General features: G+C 39.7%; 1 protein-coding gene across 1 annotated transcript in view; it reads left to right on the forward strand.

Annotated features, from left to right (window-relative positions):
• hiw (MYC binding protein highwire) overlaps positions 1–10,784 on the forward strand; it is a 529,247-nt gene that overhangs the window by 149,964 nt on the left and 368,499 nt on the right. The window lies entirely within an intron of this gene.

Here is a 10,784-nt window from a genome sequence, read left to right on the forward strand (position 1 = left end):
CTGCTGCAACACATTCCTGGCATCTCCGAAGGAAATGGGCATTTACACGTGCAAGTTCGTCGACTGTAATTCTCCCGATTTTTCGTACAATACTCTCTTTTAACTCACGGATGGTGTGCGGATTATCTTTGTATACTTTATTTACCCATTTTTCTTTCCACTGTTATTCAGAACTGACCCTGTTATTCTAAACTTTTTTACGAGGTTTAATATAAGCGACTGTCGCGGACCCGTTCACCGCGAAAGACAAGCGCTGATGCCGGGCCGCTTGCCAGCGAGTCTCGTAGCGAATGTCGGGGAATGCTCTGTACAATCAAGTGAAGGAACGCGCGCGAGAGAGTGGGGCTATATGGAGAGTGGTAACGTGACTGCGGCGTTTGCGTTTCGCTCATTTCTACCTTGCACCTTAGATTCTCGAGACAGCCAGCGCCTGGATTAGTCTTCCATGCTCAGAAGTGGATAATTATTTATCGTCAGATCCGTATTCGATCCAAGTTGCGTATTGTTTTTAAACTGATTCGAAAAAAAAAAAGGTTCCTGGACCGAATTTAAATACATTACAGATAAAAAGGGTTCTTTACGGTCCAGAACCCATTTACGCTTGCTGATTTTCTCTCCCGGACCGGAATTGGATTTACTTAAAATTCCTGGACCTTTAGCAACACTGATCGATATACCTCTCGTTCGGTAATTGTTTATAGTGACATTTCTGCCAGGATACATGCACACAATGCAGTCTTTTTTCGTATGGGCGAGGGAGTAAAAATGTTTTGTTATTTTGTTCGTCGCATTTTTGCCACTTTTGGCTAATCGCAACTACGAGGATGTGTGATGATAGGATGAAATTGATGAAGGGACAATCATGCCCAGGCTGGGATTTGATTCCGGGACCACGGACGAATTAATTATAATTTTGTAGGAATGGCCCTACTTCTGGCCCTTGTCGCTTTATACGGTAGTCAGTACAATTTTTCGCAATGTTACATATTCTATACTGGTCGTGAAACTTGGCCGGTTGGGGGGGACTTGTGATGTAATCCACGCTCTATTAAATTTTAAAATACATCGTGTGCAAGAAAAGACGTTAAAAAGTATAGCGACACAAGTTTGCTATAATTGGAACAAATTTACCTAAATTATGAGAGTTATTTCAGCAAGAGTAAATTTCCAAGAAATTTACCTTCTGCAGTCCTAGGAACAAAAATCTCAAGTAAAAGTCGAGGCTACACCATTGAATGTCCTCTTCATTGAACTGGTCCTGTAGTCAGGAAAATACATAATCAATTCAATGTGGATGTGCACCATCCTGCATGAGCCAGTCCATCTGATGGCTCTGGGTCTAATTATGCATTTAAACATTGATTTGCCACCTGTTGAACGTTTTAGTTTTCACTTCCTCAGTGCCGAGGGATTTCGAAGGGGCATTTTTAGGGAATGGAGAATCATTTTAAGACTTCACTCCGTATTGTCCTGTGCGTAAACAGTAGAACAGTTGGAACAATAAGTGAAATGAATGTATTTCCTTGACCACCCTGTGTGTGTGAAAACGAATAATTGCCGAATGTCTCTTGCCCTAAAATTACTATTGTTAGATACATTTTCGCGCATTCAAAACAATGTGTATAATGTTTCTTTAATCTTAAACAAGGTTAATGATAAGGTTGTCAGTTGCACCTTATTTTCCGAACAGTCCTTCATGACTTTTGTACAGCCTGTAAGTAAGCTATGCAGGAAACGTCTAGTTGCCAACCGACGAGAAAGTAAGAGAAAAGAGAAAAATAATGAGTGGTATCGAGGGGAATTCATTCGGGTCACGTTGGCCCAATTATGTAGGGAAACTCTGCTCTGTGAGAGTAGCAGTATGCTCCAAGTTGTAATTCTTCTCGTAATCGTCTTTCATTCTGTCGACAAAGGCGTTAACTTCATGCACTTGAACGAATTCTTGACTTCGTAGGGTGGCTAGGAAAATCTCCGTTCTTCTGACGTGCTTCCGGAACGCAGGGTCATTGTATATGCATTTCACTTCTTAATGTTCGTTATTATTAAAGCAATAAAATGGATGTAATTTTGTGCACGTTATGACTACCAAGTGCTCCCAACAGTTTGATGGATTTTTACATACCTTCACCGAAGGTTCTGGATTCGAACTCCGGCCTTGTCCATCAATTTCATCCTGTGTTGAAAAGCGATGTAAAATTAAAATACAAAATGTAGTCATCGAAAAAACTTTTCATCGCGCTGAATCAGACACTGTGCTTAAAAAACGGAGTTCCTCGCGTAGTGATAACGTCTTCGCCTTGTAATCAAAGGGTCCCGGATTCGATACCCGGTGGAGGCACATAGTGGCTCGGATTCCACTTAAAACTGTAGGTCCAGTCCCGATTAGCCTTACTGTGCATAAAGTGGACTTAAAACACCAAACCAATGAATCAATCATATCATCCCACTTTAAAACTCTAGGTTTAGTTTCATTTAGCTTGACTGTTCATGAAATGAACTTAAAACAAGAACTAAAAGTAAGTTAATAAATAAATAAACTTGAGTGTCATTTATGTAAAAAAGGTAAAGTACTCCCCTGTGCATAGCACCACGCCATGAAGGCGTATAAGGGGTGTGGGGGTAACGCCCCACACTTTCTTGATCCGGTCGTGAGTGGGGGTGATGTGATCAGCATCACACCCCTGACCGCCTTTACCACCCAGGGTTTCCCCCAGGTACCCATGTTATTCGACGCTGGGTGGGCGCCGGGGCCGCTTCCGTCATTTATGTAAAGTCAGATTTTCATTAAAAACCTGCAGAGCATCTTCAGGTAAGAACTGCAAACGGGATATATTGCTAAAAAATTATGCAGAACTTGAATATCTGGAAATACAAACATTAACAATTACCATAACAAGCTTTTTTTTAGGTTCACAAAGTACAGAGAGCGCAGAACAATAGAAAAGAAATGTGATTTTACAGTCAGAAATTCAAAACATACTTGACTAAAGATATTGTACGCACAGAAAAAATTCAGCTGTACATGCATCCATGAGACACAAGCAGTAATTGTATTTTTGTTATTTTACGTCACTTTTCTGTCTATAGGCTGATCGCGAAAAATGTGGATGCATGATGATTGGATGGAATTGACAGTCATAAAGGAACATACGTAGCCGGGATTATTTAATAAATCATTGTTATCCAATAGTCGGAACTATGTGCATTTTATTATTTTGGTATCTCCCTCAGTCGTGGGTGATAATTTTAATGAAGGGTGTGAGTGATTTTCCTTTTCTTCCATTTACCTAAAATCTGCCCAACTGAAATGCAATCCCGATAAGATAGTCTATGGCCTCCCCGACGGCGTAGTGGTAACGTCATCGTCTTGCATTCAAGGGGTCACGGGTTCGATACCCGGTGGAGGCAGTGGTTCGGTAATTAACCTTTAAGGTTAATTAAGGAGTACGCAGTTTTACAGTTGGCGAGGGCTCAATGAATGAAACTGTAAATGTTGATTGACTTGGATTATTGCGATCTGTTACGATAGTCTCATTAAATTCAGTTTCCTGCTGCCGAAATAGTTTTCCACTGAGAAGAATAGTGACGGATATTTGCAATTTCTGGTTTCGAGAACTGTGGGTAAATTAACTAAACAGGTTAAAATCAAGGTTGAAACTCCTCGCTCGCTGCGAGACACTTGGAAAGATTTATCCAGTAAGCAAATCGCGTGCGCCTTCTTTGATGTAGGTTCCGAAATATTGCCTTGCCTCTGTCGGTGGGACATCATGTCGACTCGCCAAACACATTTTCATCCCGTGGTTGTTTTGAGTCGCTTCTCCAAAGAAGTAAACTGCCTGGTAAAGTTTGGTGAAATCCATCTTAATAATTTATTGGCAGCTCCCGTGGTCTTTCTTGGTTCAGCTGCCGGTTTAGTGTCTTGCCTTTGCTGAGGGGACGGCTGGAATCAGAGCAACTCCATTCGGTGTGCGGCTTAAGTGGATAATGGCGGCTTCTTTCGGGAGAATGATGACGGGTGCTTCGTCTTGTCCGATTAACAGCTTCTTCTGCTCTAGTGTGGAGTGCTCGTCTATCAACGCGAATATAGGATTCGGGAGCTTTTAATACGGTGTCTTGCAGGGACGGTATCAAGATAGAACCACAAAAGACTTAGGAAGTGTCTCGTTCTCGTCTCTGTCTCAAAATACAAGTCTCGGTCTTGCCTCGCTCTCGAGTCTCGAAATATAAGAGGGAGAGTCAAATGAAGACATTGAGAGTCCGATAAAAATTATATGACAGACTGTATACAAGTCAAATTTACATCAGGTATTAAATGTTATTTATAAAACGACCTCAAGGGTGCAACACTGATCAAGTGAGCTCCATTTTCGTCATTTTTAAAGATGGCGCATCCTTCATACACTTGCACCAGTGAAGAGCAGTGGTTTCTTGCCCTGTGGAAGCCTAAAACTTGTAGTAATTATCTGACAAATGAAAATTCAATACCTCTATGCATGATTACCACGCCAGCAAGTTTACGAATGGAGGGTGAAGTACAACAATGGCCTCAGTTTGCAGGTAGATGGGTGGGAAGACCTTCGTAATGGGCCAGAAGTGACTGCGGTTGCATGCCAGAGATTCTTCTTCCTGAGATATACAGGCAGTTACTCAAGACTTCAAAATATGTGTGGATCAACAATGGATATACAGGGTGAGCATAAAGTCTTTCCCTGATTATGAATATTTATATCTCAGCTTCCAGTTACAGGAATTTCAACCATGGGTAGTGTTTCAACAAGATGGTGCACCGCCACACTGGGAGTTAACTGTTCGGCAGGTCTTGCATGACACCTTTCCAGACAGATGGATCAGTAGAGACGGTCCCATATCATGGCCACCGCGTTCGCCGCACATAACCCCTCTTGACTTTTTTTTATGGGGTTACGTTAAGGACACAGTTCACCAGTTCCTGATATGCAAACTCTTCAAACACGAATACGGGATGCTATAGAGACGGTGACGGAAGAGATGTTGGCAAAGACTGGGAGAGAAATTGAGTATCGCTTAGACGTTCTAAGGGCAACAAAGGGAGCACATGTCGAAGTGTACTGATAACAAAACATTACATTATGAGTTAAGCTACCATTTCCAACAAACCGCATATACGTATCTAGCATAGTTCTTTAGCAATAAAAGTTTGTAATCAGGGAAAGACGTTATGCTCACCCTGTATATTAAAATGCAGCAAACTTGTGCAACTGTACATGAAGAAATCTACTAGATAAAACAAATTAAGGTTTTCATTTGACTGTCCCGCGTATAATATAATAAGCAATACATATACGTGATTTCATTGCACAAACTTTCAAAGCGTACAGGGATCATTGAGGTAAACGTCTTTTTAAAATAATGTTTTTCTTTTCGGCGTCACAAACCCTCGAAGAACTTTAATTGTATCCTGTATGTATGCAGTCGTGCTATACAGCTTCACAGTTGCTGCTACTAACGGATTAAGGCTCCACTGGACCTTTAGCCTGCGTAGCTAAGCCGTTTTCGAAAATTTATTTTATTTCTAAAAACCTCTATGATATTCAAATTTTGATAAATCACGTCTTTTCAGAATACTTTGTAGAGCAGTGGTTCTCAACCTTTTTTAATCAGGGACCCACCTTGAAGGATATTACACTTCACGGGACCCATATCCATGGGCGCCGGCAGAAATACTTGTAGGGGTGTGCACCCAGTTTATAATCATAATTTTGCTAACATCGAGTACTTTCAGAAGCCCCCCTTTCACGCTTGCTTAAACAAATTACACATACTTCATTCTAGAAAAGTAAATGCGTAATTTAATAGATTAATTTACTCTTAGTGTAACCTCTAACTAAACACGCATGTTGAATTTCAAAACATTTTTTTTACACCGAACTAATGTGACTAATGTGCAGTGTTAGAGCGCGAATAACATAAATGTAGAATTTAGACTACGTACAACACTGGATCAATTTAAATGGTTAAAACAATATATCTTAGTAATTTAAATTATAGGTTTTTAAGACACAGTAAATACATTTGTGAGGTTGACTTCGCGACCCACCAAACGCCCCCTCGGGACCCAGCAGTGGGTCGCGCCCCACAGGTTGAGAAATGATGATGTAGATCTAGAGCATTCACGTGAATCTTTGTGTGGTTTGCTTTCTCTGTTGTCTAGATATATTGATTGATTTGGTTTATTTAAACTTCGCTTTTCTGCCTCTTTTTGCTAATCGTGAAGATGAGGATGAGAGATTTTCTGAAATTGATGAAGGAACATCACAAAAAACAATCATGCCCAGGTCGGGATTCGAACCCGTGACCTCTGGCGTCGTATTGCTATGTGCTAACCAATCCGCCACGGAAACCGGTGCCTAAAAAAAAAGTTCAAATCACCAACCCTGAGACCTTCTGTAAACAAAACCACGTACATGCTTGAAGCATTGCAAACTCATAGAAGTAAAATAATCCACGCGAAAATCCAGCGTTGTTACAGGATTCATTACGTAAGGTAAACAACGGCCAATTTGTAGTATGGGATACGCTGCCGCAAATGACGTCTCACTTTAAACCCAGTGCTCTTTCTTTTGTACTTATTGCTTCACCTTTATGGTTAACTCTTTGCACCAGTAATCATTTCCCATAAATTTGGCTTCTTTCTTGCATGCGAATTGAATATATTTTACTTGCAATTTTTTTAGACAAAATAATATAACATGGTAATGTATATTTCTAAGGTTTGATATAGATAGGAGTGTATTTGAAATTTGCCTGTAGATTTTATGTAAATTGTATCTTATGTAAATAAAATATATAATGGGCATAAACAGCCATATGCAATGCTTTAAGTCCAATAAATATATTGATGATGATCAAAACAAGACAAAGAAAGTTCGTAAATTTATTGCGGTTGGAAACTTTGACAAGCATCCTAATAACGATTTTTGTTCCGCCAAGTATAGTGCAATTCGTAAAATAACTTGGTGACATGGCAAGGCAAGATAAGTGTGAACATTTTGTAGGAATATGCATTGTAACTTTCAATGAGGTTAGAGATTTGTGTACAGAATAATATTTTATAACATTGGTTATTTTCTAAAAATAATCATGTGAACAGCAAGGAAGTAGTGCCACTTTCAACATGGCGAGTTCTATGCGTGCGGGAAGGTCTCCGTCTTCAGTGATACATCGAATCGGTGAGACGGTTTGTTTACAGAAGGTCTCAGGGTTGGTGATTTACACTTTTTTAGATATGTGTGGTGAAAAATAGTCTTATGCGAATATCTAGACAACGGTGATGTATGGATGTATGATAAAGTTCTTGAACAAATGTGACATAACGACCTGAACCAAAGGATTTCTGACGTCATTTTCACATCTCCGAAGATGGTTTCGAATCATTATAGTTTCTATGTGCTTCCTGCAAGGAATGCACATGTAAAAACGAAAAAAAAAAATGATGTTCGTCTTCATTATGCAGTAAATTCCAAGGTTTAGAATTCATATCTTATTTTACAAAAAGTGATTATGTGGACATACTGTATGTGCCGTCGGTTTCTTACCTCGTATTGTGCGTTCATGTGTCGTAATGAAAAACGGCCAAGGCCAAAATGGAGATAGTGAATATATCTTTGCATTGCAGAGCTTCTAAAACGGCAGGCCTTGAAAAGATAATGAAATCCTAACTTTTCGTTGCTTGGAATAAGGAGTATTTTTATCGAATAAGATTATAACGAGTGAGTGGCATTCATGTTAGATAACACTGAGTTTATCAATTTGTAAAAACAGAGTTTCCATTATTAGCTAGAAAATGTATCGCAGGAAGGAAAGGAACCAACAAGTTGACATCGTGGATGGATTGAGACGCGATGTATAACATCAGTGCAAGACTAGAAAACATACAGCATTGACAATATTGCATTGTGTTTATTCTGCTTCGTTTTTAGTGGTGTGCCCAAGAGAGTTGGTACCCGAAACTACCCTTTAAAAAATACAAGAAAAATGGGAGTATAGACCGAACACCAAAAAAAATAATAAGAAAAGGTCCCAAACTCTCCCCTTTGTAGTCAAATTTTCCTTTACTTAATTCCTAAGTACGCCGCAGCTGTGCACTAGTCACTTCGGATCATTTATCATCAATTTATTTATGATGGGTGAGGATTTCTCCATGCTAGACAATGCACTTGCATTTTCCCCTCAGAGTAATTGCGGCTACCTTGTGTTGGCGGTTGATTGCAACCACGCCGTTTTATCGTCCGCTTGTGTGTTTGTGTCCTGCGTAAGTTCTTATGGTCCGTGGTGTTATTACCTTAAAAACAGTTTATATTCTTTAAGCAGCATTGGTTTAGGTTTTTAAGGATAGTATGTAGCCTTACGCGTTGACATGGATTAATCTAAATTTTTCATCTGGGGTGTAAGGTCGTTTTTAGTTGGGCATATTTAGCGCCAAAATTGCCATAATTTTTTTTGTGTGAAAAATTTGGGGGAGTGTTAGGAATGTGTGTATAAATTACTGCGTGTTTTAGATATTAATGAACAGAAAAGAAGTCAATGATCGCATTTCTATCTCGCGGAGAACAGTGCATACTATATCGCTGCAAGGTTGACTAACATTATTTTTAGCTTATTTTTCCCATCCGTAACAATTTTGTGCACCTGAATTCCATTAAACGTGAGTAATATAAGTTTCAAATCGGGAAAATCATTTATGCTATCCCTGTATTTTGCAGATTCCGTTACGTCATAATTTCTAATGTGGTCGTAAACAAATTTTATTGCATCTCCTTATGACTAGAAGAAGATGTAAGATCAACAGCCTTTAAGAAGTGTGTGTACTCTGTATTAAGTGTACCCTCCCCCCTCGAATGTCCTGTTTACAAGGTGAGCAAGCTTCCGTTGATAATGACGTAGCCGACCGCAAGATTTTTAGGCAAACAAATTCTTATTTACAAACGTGACAAGGCAAGGGAATGAAATCTATTTAGCGTCCTGGATGTGTTGCACTGTGGCTGTTAATGCGTTAGTTCAACAAGCCGTATAAATTAGAGAGGCATCTAAACATTCGCTTAGTCCTTGAGAGTTTTTGACTGGAAGAAACGTTATATAACGTTTTAGCTTCTAAGTAAGCATTGTGTCGAGTGGCCTTTTGTCCTGCGTTGTATTGGCGCAGAGAATCTGCAAACTTTGTTCTTCAAATATGAAGGCAACTCCTTAACGATTTAGAATAAATTTCCCTGTTTGTGTAATTCTAACGCTGTGACAAAATCAGACCCCAACCTTAGGCTTAATACATATCACACCGCTCCATTTGTACAGTCACCGATGGGTAACTAGCTAATCCTGGCTTGTAACTACACCATTGATTTTAAATATCGTTACTGGCCGTGACTGTACAAGCAGGAAACTACAACCGTTCTTAGGCAATTCTTGAAAAACACACTGTTTTGTATACAACGTATACCCTATCCCAGGTCTAGTCAACCCGCCGTATTTGTGAAAGCGCAGCTGCAGCGTTGTAAGAGGGGAGGAAACTAGGCACGAGGCTTCGTCGGTCTCGTTCGTGTGGTGGGGCAAACCTTCCGTCATTTGATTTGTGAGTAACAGCACAGTGCAGTGTGGCATTGTGACCATGTCAGAAGGTGCCCTGAAAATGAGGGCGCCTTTTTCTCAGTATTGTTTTACCTCTCAACGCACGCAGCTCGCCCACACCTTATTGGGCTTGAGGTACAGTGCAGTGGCGCAACCACAGGGGGGCAGGGGGCATTGACGTCCAAGTGTACCTGCAGGGAGCAATTACCGCCCATAACTTCAAATTTTATGCAAATAATAATACTTTTCGCAAAATTTTCTTGCTCGCTTCGCTCGCAATGCCTGCTTTTCTTGGTCTTATCAAGTTCAGAACTGTAGCTGTCTGCCCTGAGCGCTGCACGATCTAAATGAAAATAAGTTCCAAGATTGATTGATTGATTTTTGGTTTTAAGTCCACTTTACGCACAGAAAGGCTAATTGGGACTAGACCTACAGTTTAAAGTGGGATCCGAACCACTGTGCCATTTGCCTCCACTGGGTACTACACCATCGGGAGGCACAAAAGTTGTAAAAGAGAGAATGCATTGGCGTCCCGTGAATATATTTGTGCCCTATTATATCAATAATGATTACAGCCTGCAAAAACATTGGACCCAAAAAATTTCTTGTCATTCTTCTCTGTAATGCATTGTAAATTACCAGGCAGAGAAATAAAACTTGTCTTAATTGATTTTTGTCTAAAATGCATGAACAATTGTTTTGGCGGAAAGGGAGCGTGCACATTTCAGAGACAATTTATGTAATTTTTGCTGTTGGTTTATTGTGAGATGGATGAATTGGTTGTGTAATGTATTTAAATAATATGTATTAAAGAAACTTTGAATACGTACACGATTTAGTGTCAACGTCGTTCCATGCTGCATATGTGTGAAAAACATATCGTGCATGAAAGTTATACATGTTAATGTAAAGAATAATTATATTGGGAATGCATTTATCAAACATTTTCTGTCTTTCAAAAATAGTTTGCGTGTTTGTTTTCCATTATTAATGTGAAATTGAACGTTTTGAAAAAATAATTCAAAATGTTGGTTCCGACACAAATGCTTTAGCATCAACTTCTACCCCCTTTTGCATAATTTACGAGGGTAATAACGTCTTTGATACTACTGCTACTGCTGCTACTACTACTACTACTACTACTAATAATAATAATGATGATGATGATGTTGGTCCCGCGTTCA

The sequence above is a fragment of the Lepisma saccharinum genome, chromosome 8, assembly GCF_977018435.1.
Source record: "Lepisma saccharinum chromosome 8, izLepSacc3.1, whole genome shotgun sequence".
In the NCBI taxonomy this organism is placed as follows: domain Eukaryota; kingdom Metazoa; phylum Arthropoda; class Insecta; order Zygentoma; family Lepismatidae; genus Lepisma; species Lepisma saccharinum.